General features: G+C 52.2%; 1 protein-coding gene across 1 annotated transcript in view; it reads right to left on the bottom strand.

The window, feature by feature from the left end:
- Nucleotides 1-10,704, bottom strand: part of SLC25A37 (solute carrier family 25 (mitochondrial iron transporter), member 37) — a 36,277-nt gene that overhangs the window by 24,854 nt on the left and 719 nt on the right. The gene's annotated exons all lie outside the window — the stretch shown is intronic.

Here is a 10,704-nt window from a genome sequence, read left to right on the forward strand (position 1 = left end):
TTCAAGGAGAGGCTCGACGAGGCCCTGGGCAACCTGGTCTAGTTGGGGGTGTCCCTGCTGACTGCGGGGAGGTCGGACTAGATGGCCTTTGGAGGTCCCTTCCAGCCTGGACAACTCTATGACTATGAGTATCTCCACCCTTACTGACAATCAGCTGCTTTCACATGAAAAAAATGGGTAAACAGCTGTTTTTATTTTGCTGTTTATCACCTGAGCCACTCTCTAGAGGGGTTCGAAAGCTCCTGCCGTACCCCAGAAAGGGCAGCCAGTGTGTGTTGTACCCACTTCACCCACACACACTGCCCTTTGCATCACCACCAGCCTGGCCAGGTCCCCAACCTGGCACCTTCCATCAAAGCTGTGGCCACAAACAGGACAAACAGCCCAAGGAACAAGTCACCAGACCCAAGATTCTCCTGCGGCGGCCACCACGATGCAAGAGGGCAGAGGGCCCAGCACAGGTCCGGCTCTGTTTCACCCTGGATAAGTTTATCACGGGGTGAACAAGGATGATTTGCTACGAGCTATGCAGGCCTCACCCCCCCGCCCCGGCTCCTGCCACCTATCTGAAGGCAGCAAGCTCCTCCAGCGGCCTCACCCCCCTGTTATCCAGCCAAGAAATACTTCTCCACCTACTTAGATTAATCCCCATTGCATAAGGCAGGAGTGCACCCACAACCGCAGGCATCCTCGTAGTCCTGGGTTCAGCTTGCCCACCAAAAGGCCTGGCGTGAGGTCCATCAGCTGTTTGTGGACCAGCCTGGTCTCTTCAGACCCTGATCCCAGCCTTCCCGCTGCCCGTTCTTCCCGCTTCCCAGGGGCACAGGAATGGTCCAGAGTCCTTTTTCTATCTGGAAATGTGTTACTAACTCGGGTCAGGTCTCTGGTTTTGCATATTCTCATGAAAGGGTCACCGGTTTCACGTGCCGCCCTACCAGCGAGCTCAGATATAATTTGCTTTTGGGTTTGTTTGTTTTTCTGAGCGAGATTTCTGGCAGGATTTCTCCAAGTTCAGCCCAATCGTTCATGTGACAGTCAAGCTGCCTGGTCTCCCCGCAGCTAACAAAAGACACGGAGAACACAATATGCTCCTACCAGGAAACAAGCAGCATTTCTCCAGCCACTGGGTCAGATCCTGCTGGCCAGGGAAGGCTTTGAGCCGTGACACTCTCAGGCTCTGAATTCTTCTTTTTTTTTTAATTTATTGTATTTTTGGTGGGCTGTTCTCCAGCTAGAGCAGCTCCCCAGCTGAGCAACACACTTGGTGTGGTAGCCACCCGTGCCTGAAAAGGCCCACGGGAGGGGAGCGTAGGGTCAAACTGGTTGGCCGTGACTTTCCAGCACCCCAATGCTATCAGCTCAAACAGGGGTAACCGCTCCCCTGGACCTGCGTCGAGATGGGTGGATGCAGAACCTCCCAGAGCCAAACCCAAGCCAAGGCAAGCGTCCCTAACCCCAAAGTCTGAATTAACCACAGTACAACAGCTCACAGGAGCTCAGCAGCTCTGCCACCCCCGTACCTACATGCTTTCAAGACCTTAGTTACAAGCAGGGAAGCTCCAAGGTCTGCTTGCACAAGGCAGGTCACCCACAGTTGACTGTCTCAGCTGGAGCCAAGGAAACACTCACTCCATCCCTCCCAACCTCCCCCTCCATCATACTTGTCCTCCTTTCTTTCTCTCATATCACAGATGTAGACGAGATGTTTCTCCTACCCTTCACCCCAGGAGTTCCCCTTACAGTACAGGACCTCCTGTCCCCGTTAGGAACCATGCCCAGCACCAGCAAAGTCAACTTATGGATGTTTCGTTGAACCTCCCAGAACCAAACCCAAGCCAAGGCAAGCGTCCCTAACCCCAAAGTCTAAATAAACCACAGTACAACAGCTCACAGGAGCTCAGCAGCTCTGCCACCCCCGTACCTACATGCTTTCAAGACCTTAGTTACAAGCAGGGAAGCTCCAAGGTCTGCTTGCACAAGGCAGGTCACCCACGGTTGACTGTCCCAGCTGGAGCCAAGGAAACGCTCACTCCATCCCTCCATCATACTTTTTCTCCTTTCCTTTCTCTCACATCACAGATGTAGATGAGATGTTTCTCCTACCCTTCACCCCAGGAGTTCCCCTTACAGTACGGGACATCCCATCCCTGTTAGGAACCATGCCCAGCCCCAGCAAAGTCAACTTACAGATGTCTTGTTGCACCAGCTTGGTTGGGAGCAGTTCAGGTGATCAAGGAGAAAGACTACAATGTGTTTAGGGCTGGAGCAAGGACTTTTTGTCATTAGTGTAGCTGCCCTCCAGTGCAAGGGAGGTTCAAGCCCAGCTCACCTCCAGTTTCTCACTGAGCCCTCTCACAGCAGCAATTAGTTCCCAGGTGAAGACAAGAGATGTTCTTCACATCAAGGCAGCTCCTTCCTCTGCCCCAGGAAACCAGCTCCAGCAGCCTCCCAGAAAAGCCACCAAGTGACTTCAGCAAGAAGAGGATCCTGGGGGGGGTCCTCCAGAAACTCCCTCCTGCTGCCATCACAAGAAGTCCTTGAGACACTGGTCTCTGCAAATTAATCTGCAGACTGGCCAGGCCTGCCAGGACAGCTGTGTTTTCAGCAGCTACTAAACAAAACAAGCCTAAAAACTGACAAACACCACTGGCACACCTCTAAAAACCTACAGTTTGAGCTGGTGTTTACTACAACCACAGCGTAAAACCAAAAGCCAGTGTGTAGTGAAGGTTGAAGGTGCAAGGGGGGGGCTTTCCATCAGAAGGAAAATGATGGGAAGGAAAAGACACCCAGCAAATCAATAATTACAAGCCTCCAGCTGCAGCTTAAAACACAACTTGGATTGAGTATTGCCCCCGAATAAATAACAACACTGCTGCAAAATATATATACACCCAGCAAAGCTTTATGTTTTCAGCAGCTACTAAACAAAACAAGCCTAAAAACTGACAAACACCACTGGCACACCTCTAAAAACCTACAGTTTGAGCTGGTGTTTACTACAACCACAGCGTAAAACCAAAAGCCAGTGTGTAGTGAAGGTTGAAGGTGCAAGTTGTTTGTTTTTCTGAGCGAGATTTCTGGCAGGATTTCTCCAAGTTCAGCCCAATCGTTCATGTGACAGTCAAGCTGCCTGGTCTCCCCGCAGCTAACAAAAGACACGGAGAACACAATATGCTCCTACCAGGAAACAAGCAGCATTTCTCCAGCCACTGGGTCAGATCCTGCTGGCCAGGGAAGGCTTTGAGCCGTGACACTCTCAGGCTCTGAATTCTTCTTTTTTTTTTAATTTATTGTATTTTTGGTGGGCTGTTCTCCAGCTAGAGCAGCTCCCCAGCTGAGCAACACACTTGGTGTGGTAGCCACCCGTGCCTGAAAAGGCCCACGGGAGGGGAGCGTAGGGTCAAACTGGTTGGCCGTGACTTTCCAGCACCCCAATGCTATCAGCTCAAACAGGGGTAACCGCTCCCCTGGACCTGCGTCGAGATGGGTGGATGCAGAACCTCCCAGAGCCAAACCCAAGCCAAGGCAAGCGTCCCTAACCCCAAAGTCTGAATTAACCACAGTACAACAGCTCACAGGAGCTCAGCAGCTCTGCCACCCCCGTACCTACATGCTTTCAAGACCTTAGTTACAAGCAGGGAAGCTCCAAGGTCTGCTTGCACAAGGCAGGTCACCCACAGTTGACTGTCTCAGCTGGAGCCAAGGAAACACTCACTCCATCCCTCCCAACCTCCCCCTCCATCATACTTGTCCTCCTTTCTTTCTCTCATATCACAGATGTAGACGAGATGTTTCTCCTACCCTTCACCCCAGGAGTTCCCCTTACAGTACAGGACCTCCTGTCCCCGTTAGGAACCATGCCCAGCACCAGCAAAGTCAACTTATGGATGTTTCGTTGAACCTCCCAGAACCAAACCCAAGCCAAGGCAAGCGTCCCTAACCCCAAAGTCTAAATAAACCACAGTACAACAGCTCACAGGAGCTCAGCAGCTCTGCCACCCCCGTACCTACATGCTTTCAAGACCTTAGTTACAAGCAGGGAAGCTCCAAGGTCTGCTTGCACAAGGCAGGTCACCCACGGTTGACTGTCCCAGCTGGAGCCAAGGAAACGCTCACTCCATCCCTCCATCATACTTTTTCTCCTTTCCTTTCTCTCACATCACAGATGTAGATGAGATGTTTCTCCTACCCTTCACCCCAGGAGTTCCCCTTACAGTACGGGACATCCCATCCCTGTTAGGAACCATGCCCAGCCCCAGCAAAGTCAACTTACAGATGTCTTGTTGCACCAGCTTGGTTGGGAGCAGTTCAGGTGATCAAGGAGAAAGACTACAATGTGTTTAGGGCTGGAGCAAGGACTTTTTGTCATTAGTGTAGCTGCCCTCCAGTGCAAGGGAGGTTCAAGCCCAGCTCACCTCCAGTTTCTCACTGAGCCCTCTCACAGCAGCAATTAGTTCCCAGGTGAAGACAAGAGATGTTCTTCACATCAAGGCAGCTCCTTCCTCTGCCCCAGGAAACCAGCTCCAGCAGCCTCCCAGAAAAGCCACCAAGTGACTTCAGCAAGAAGAGGATCCTGGGGGGGGTCCTCCAGAAACTCCCTCCTGCTGCCATCACAAGAAGTCCTTGAGACACTGGTCTCTGCAAATTAATCTGCAGACTGGCCAGGCCTGCCAGGACAGCTGTGTTTTCAGCAGCTACTAAACAAAACAAGCCTAAAAACTGACAAACACCACTGGCACACCTCTAAAAACCTACAGTTTGAGCTGGTGTTTACTACAACCACAGCGTAAAACCAAAAGCCAGTGTGTAGTGAAGGTTGAAGGTGCAAAGGGGGGGTGTCTTTCCATTAGAAGGAAAATGATGGGAAGGAAAAGACACCCAGCAAATCAATAATTACAAGCCTCCAGCTGCAGCTTAAAACACAACCTGGATTGAGTATTGCCCCTGAATAAACAGCAGCACTGCTGCAAAATATATATACAAGCAGCAAAGCTTTGCATTTTCAGCAGCTACAGAACAAAACAAGCCTAAAAACTGACAAACACCACTGGCACACGTCTAAAAACCTACAGTTTGAGCTGGTGTTAACTACAACCACAGCATAAGACCAAAGGCCAATGTGTAGTCAAGGTTGAAGGTGCAAGGGGGGGGTCTTTCCATTAGAAGGAAAATGATAGGAAGGAAAAGACACCCAGCAAATCAATAATTACAAGCCTCCAGCTGCAGCTTAAAACACAACCTGTGTTGAGTATTGCCCCTGAATAAATATCAACACTGCTGCAAAATATATGTACAACCAGCAAAGCTTTGCATTTTCAGCAGCTACAAAACAAAACAAGCCTAAAAACTGACAAACACCTTTGGCACACATCTAAAAACCTACAATTTGAGCTGGTGTTTACTACAACCATGGCATAAGAGAGAGGCCAACATGGAGTGAAGGCTGAAGGTACAAGGGGGGATCTTTCCATCAGAAGGAAAAAATACCAAGCAAATCAATAATTACAAGCCTCCAGCTGCAGCTTAAAACACAACCTGGATTGAGTATTGCCTCTGAATAAATAACAACACTGCTGCAAAATATATATACAACCAGCAAAGCTTTACATTTTCAGCAGCTACTAAACAAAACAAGCCTAAAAACTGTCAAACACCACTGGCACACGTCTAAAAACCTACAGTTTGGGCTGGTGTTTACTACAACCAAGGCATAAGAGAGAGGTCAACCTGGAGTGAAGGTTGAAGATGCAAGGGGGGGTCTTTCCATCAGAAGGATAATGATGGGAAGGAAAAGACACCCAGCAAATCAATAATTACAAGCCTCCAGCTGCAGCTTAAAACACAACCTGGATTGAGTATTGCCTCTGAATAAATAACAACACTGCTGCAAAATATATATACAAGCAGCAAAGCTTTACATTTTCAGCAGCTACAAAACAAAACAAGCCTAAAAACTGACAAACACCTTTGGCACACATCTAAAAACCTACAATTTGAGCTGGTGTTTACTACAACCATGGCATAGGAGAGAGGCCAACCTGGAGTGAAGGCTGAAGGTGCAAGGGGGGGGTCTTTCCATCAGAAGGAAAATGATGGGAAGGAAAAGAAATCAATAACCACAAGCTTCCAGCTGCAACTTAAGTTGGTAAAACACAACCTGTGTTGAGTATTGCCCCCGAATAAATAGCAGCACTGCTGCAAAATATATGTACAACCAGCAAAGCTTTAAGTTAGAGCAGGGGAACGACAGCCCCCCCCAGATTTACACCCTCCCTCATCACTTCCCAGCAGGCTGGTGTTTACTACAACCAAGGCATAAGAGAGAGGTCAACCTGGAGTGAAGGTTGAAGATGCAAGGGGGGGTCTTTCCATCAGAAGGATAATGATGGGAAGGAAAAGACACCCAGCAAATCAATAATTACAAGCCTCCAGCTGCAGCTTAAAACACAACCTGGATTGAGTATTGCCTCTGAATAAATAACAACACTGCTGCAAAATATATATACAAGCAGCAAAGCTTTACATTTTCAGCAGCTACAAAACAAAACAAGCCTAAAAACTGACAAACACCTTTGGCACACATCTAAAAACCTACAATTTGAGCTGGTGTTTACTACAACCATGGCATAGGAGAGAGGCCAACCTGGAGTGAAGGCTGAAGGTGCAAGGGGGGGGTCTTTCCATCAGAAGGAAAATGATGGGAAGGAAAAGAAATCAATAACCACAAGCTTCCAGCTGCAACTTAAGTTGGTAAAACACAACCTGTGTTGAGTATTGCCCCTGAATAAATATCAACACTGCTGCAAAATATATGTACAACCAGCAAAGCTTTAAGTTAGAGCAGGGGAACGACAGCCCCCCCCAGATTTACACCCTCCCTCATCACTTCCCAGCACCCCAGGCATCGTCCCCGCTGTGTCACACAGGCGTATCTCCTATTTTCCAGAGGTCCACGGGGCACCCGTTTTAACTCCCTGCCGTGACTCACCTCACCAGGACACCACCAGCGTGCAAGGCGGGAATTGTGCAAGCCTCCGAAGCCGGCCATTCCCCAAATTACAACATTTTCAGTTTCTCTTTGGAAGGAAATGACTCGCTGGAAACCAAAACATTTCCTCTCCAGCACGATCTAAGCCCAGGTGCCCCAAACGCCTCTTTTCCTGCAGCATCCACAACCCCCTGCCTCCTCCACGGGCTCCGCTCAGCCACGGCCGAGCCCAGGAATTATTTAATGATCCAGAAAAATCAGACTAAGGAAGGAGCTTCCCTGCTCTTCTGTAGGAGGAGAGCGAAACGTTTCCTATGGTAAAGCGAAAGACAGCTGCTCTTACAAGCTTAATTAGTAGTTGGTTACTCCCATTGTTAAAAAAAGCCCTTTTTGGGGTCAGTTCTTGCCTTTTTTTCAGTAGCCAACAGGCAGAAGAGGCACAAACCAGCGGCACCCAAATCCCAGAGCTGGGGGGTGACCTTGGCCATGCTCCACCGGCGTTTCCCCGCAGCCGGAGCATTTTATCTGCTCCCGAGCCTTTTCCAGGCAGTTTGCTGAGCAGGATTATTCCCAGCCTAAGGCATTTGCTCCGGAAAACTCTCAGCCAGCCCCGGGAGGGAGCAGGGAATTCAGTGCCCGGTGAAACCAGCTGCTTTCACCTTCCCCCGAAGCACCTCCCGCTCCGGGAAACCGAGGCAAAACTTTCTTTTTTTTTTTTTTTATTTATTTTTTTTTTCCTCTCCCTCTTGCCTTGCAGAGGAAATGCCCCTCTTTGAAATCAAGGCCATCGAGGCCGGCGTGACGCCACGCCGTGACTTGGCAGAAAATGCCAGGCTTGTTTGTGCAAAGGAGCCGGTGGCGGAGGCGCCCGGGGGTGGGCACCGACCCCCGTGCCTTGAGGATGGGGGGGGGACGACACCATACGGAGCAGCCCCAAACCCCCAAACCAGGTCTGGCAGGCAGAGAACCAGAGGAAAAACATTTAAAAAATAAGCAAAGAATACAGAGAATCCATCCTTTTCACCGCGCGCTGGCAAGACCTCCAGCCCCTCCATGCCAAGGGGTTTCCTCTACTCTTTCAGGTGGCCCTGGGTTGAAAAGAGGAGAAATTAGAGCATCTGCTCCAAACCTCAACCCACTGGAGTGGGGAGGGTCTGTGGGCACCGGCAGGAGGGTGACGGAGGGGATTTTGGCTTTTTCCAACCTTTTTTCCCCCCCTCTTGGAGCAGCAGGAGGAGATGCCTTCATGATGCTTCCTAAGGCACGGGTGATGCCACCAAGTGTGCCCTCCCCTGGGGGCTCCACGGCTCCAAAGCCACCCTCAGCACTCCACATCCAAACCCCACCGACCCCCCGACCCCAAAAAAGCCACCAACTATGGTTTTTATCATGTCACCGAGGCGTCGGGGTGACACACAAGGTGCAGGTTGACACCACCCACAGCCCACCCCGTGTGTGGATGGACAGACCTACCCCCCCCGAGATGCGATTCCCACAGGGAATCCAACACGGAGAGCACCAGTAGCATCTCCTGGCACGAGGACTTTGCTTGTGACAGCACACCTTTGCACCAGGGGTTGTGCAAAGCTCACCAGGATGGTGCCGGGGATGGGTGCAGGGTGGGTGTGCAGCTCCAGCTTCCATTGGGGACATCAGGGGTGACATCTCGGGGACCACCCACACCGCAGCACCCTGCGCCTCGCTCACACCCAGCACCTCTTGCACGCTCGACACCCCAGCCTGGTACAACTCTGCTCCTCCCCAAGCACCCTCCCTGCTCCCCGGGGCCCTGTGCAGCCTGACACTCCTTGCACACTTCCCCCCAATTACACCCTGACACGCCTTGCACACTTCCCCCCAACTTGCACCCTGACACCCCTTGCACACTCTCCCTTACACCCTGACACCCCTTGCATATGTCCACCCCACTTACACCCTGACAGCCCTTGTGCATCCCTCCTGGTGCCCCGTGCACACACCCTGGGGCACCCCCAGTACAACACTCCATACAGCTCTGTGAGCACACTCCTGGGCACCCCCATACACACCAGTACCCTGTTGCACACACACCCATGCACTCCTGGTACCCCATACACCCCCGGTACCCCACTGCACACATAACTGTGCACTCCTGGTACCCCATACACCCCCAGTGCCCTGTTGCACACACACCCATGCACTCCTGGTACCCCATACACCCCCAGTGCCCTCTTGCACACACACCCATGCACTCCTGGTACCCTGTACACCCCCGGTACCCCACTGCACACATAACTGTGCACTCCTGGTACCCCATACACCCCCAGTGTCCTATTGCACACACACTCATGCACTCCCGGTACCCTGTGCACCCCTGGTACCTCATTGCACACACACACCCATGCACTCCTGGTACCCCATTGCACACATAACTATGCACTTCTGGTACCCCATACACCCCCAATGCCCTGCTGCACACACACACACATGCATTCCTGGTACCCTGTACACCCCCAGTGCCCCACTGCACACATAACTGTGCACTCCTGGTACCCCATACACCCCCACTACCCCATTGCACACACACTCATGCACTCCTGGTGACCCTGTACACCCCTGGTACCCCATTGCACACACACTCATGCACACCTGATACCCCATACACCCCCAAAGCCCCATTGCACACATAACTGTGCACTCCTGGCACGCCATACACCCCCAGTCCCCCATTGCACACACCCCCGTGCACTCCTGGTATCCTGTACACCCCTGGTACCCCACTGCACACACCCCCGTGCATTCCTGGTATCCCGGGAACCCCCAGTACCGTGGTGCACACACACTCATACACTCCTGGTACCCCGGGCACCCCCAGTACCCTGGTGCACACACACCTGTGCACTCCTGGCACCCCCATACACCCCCAGCACCCCGTTGCACACACTCCCGTGCACTCTTGGTGCCCCGTACACCCCCGGTACCCCACTGCACACATAACCGTGCACTCCCGGTACCCCATTGCACACACCCCCGGTACCCCGTTGCACACACACTCGTGAACTCCTGGTACCCCGTTGCACACACCCCCGGTACTCCGTTGCACGCCCCTCCCCGTTACACGCCTCCCCCGACCCCGGCAGCCACCGGAACGGCTCCCGGAGGTCCCGGGGAGGCGGGGGGGGGGGGGGAGGGGCCCCCCCCCCCCCCGCCCCTGTTTTAATTCTTAATTTTTCTTTTTTGGGGGAAAGAAAAAAAAAAAAGCCTTTGGGAATAAGTTAGCGTTTTGTAGTGTGCAAGGGGAGTTGGGTGCAAGCAGGGGAAGTGTGCAAGGGGGAGAAAGTGGGAGGGGTGTCGGGGTGCAGTGGGGTGAGTGTGCAAGGGGAGTTGGGGTGCAAGTGGGGGAAGTGCAAGGGGTGTCGAGGTGGAAGTGGGAAAAGTGTGTAAGGCATGTTCAGCTACAAGTGGGGTGAGTGTGCAAGGGGTGGCAGGGTTGAAGTGGAGAAAGTGCAAGAGTCATTGAGGGGCAGTGGGGAAAGTGTGAGAGAGGTGTTGGGTGCAAGCAGGGAAAGTGTGCAAAGGGGGAAAGTGAGGGGTATTGGGGTGAGTGTGCAAAGGGAGTTGGGGTGCAAGTGGGGGAAGTGCAAGGGGTGTCGAGGTGGAAGTGGGGAAAGTGTGCAAGGCATGTTCAGCTACAAGTGAGGTGGGTGTGCAAGGGGTGTTGGGGTACAAGAAGT

This window comes from Calidris pugnax, unplaced genomic scaffold (assembly GCF_001431845.1).
Source record: "Calidris pugnax isolate Ruff unplaced genomic scaffold, ASM143184v1 scaffold88, whole genome shotgun sequence".
Classification (NCBI taxonomy): Eukaryota; Metazoa; Chordata; class Aves; order Charadriiformes; family Scolopacidae; genus Calidris; species Calidris pugnax.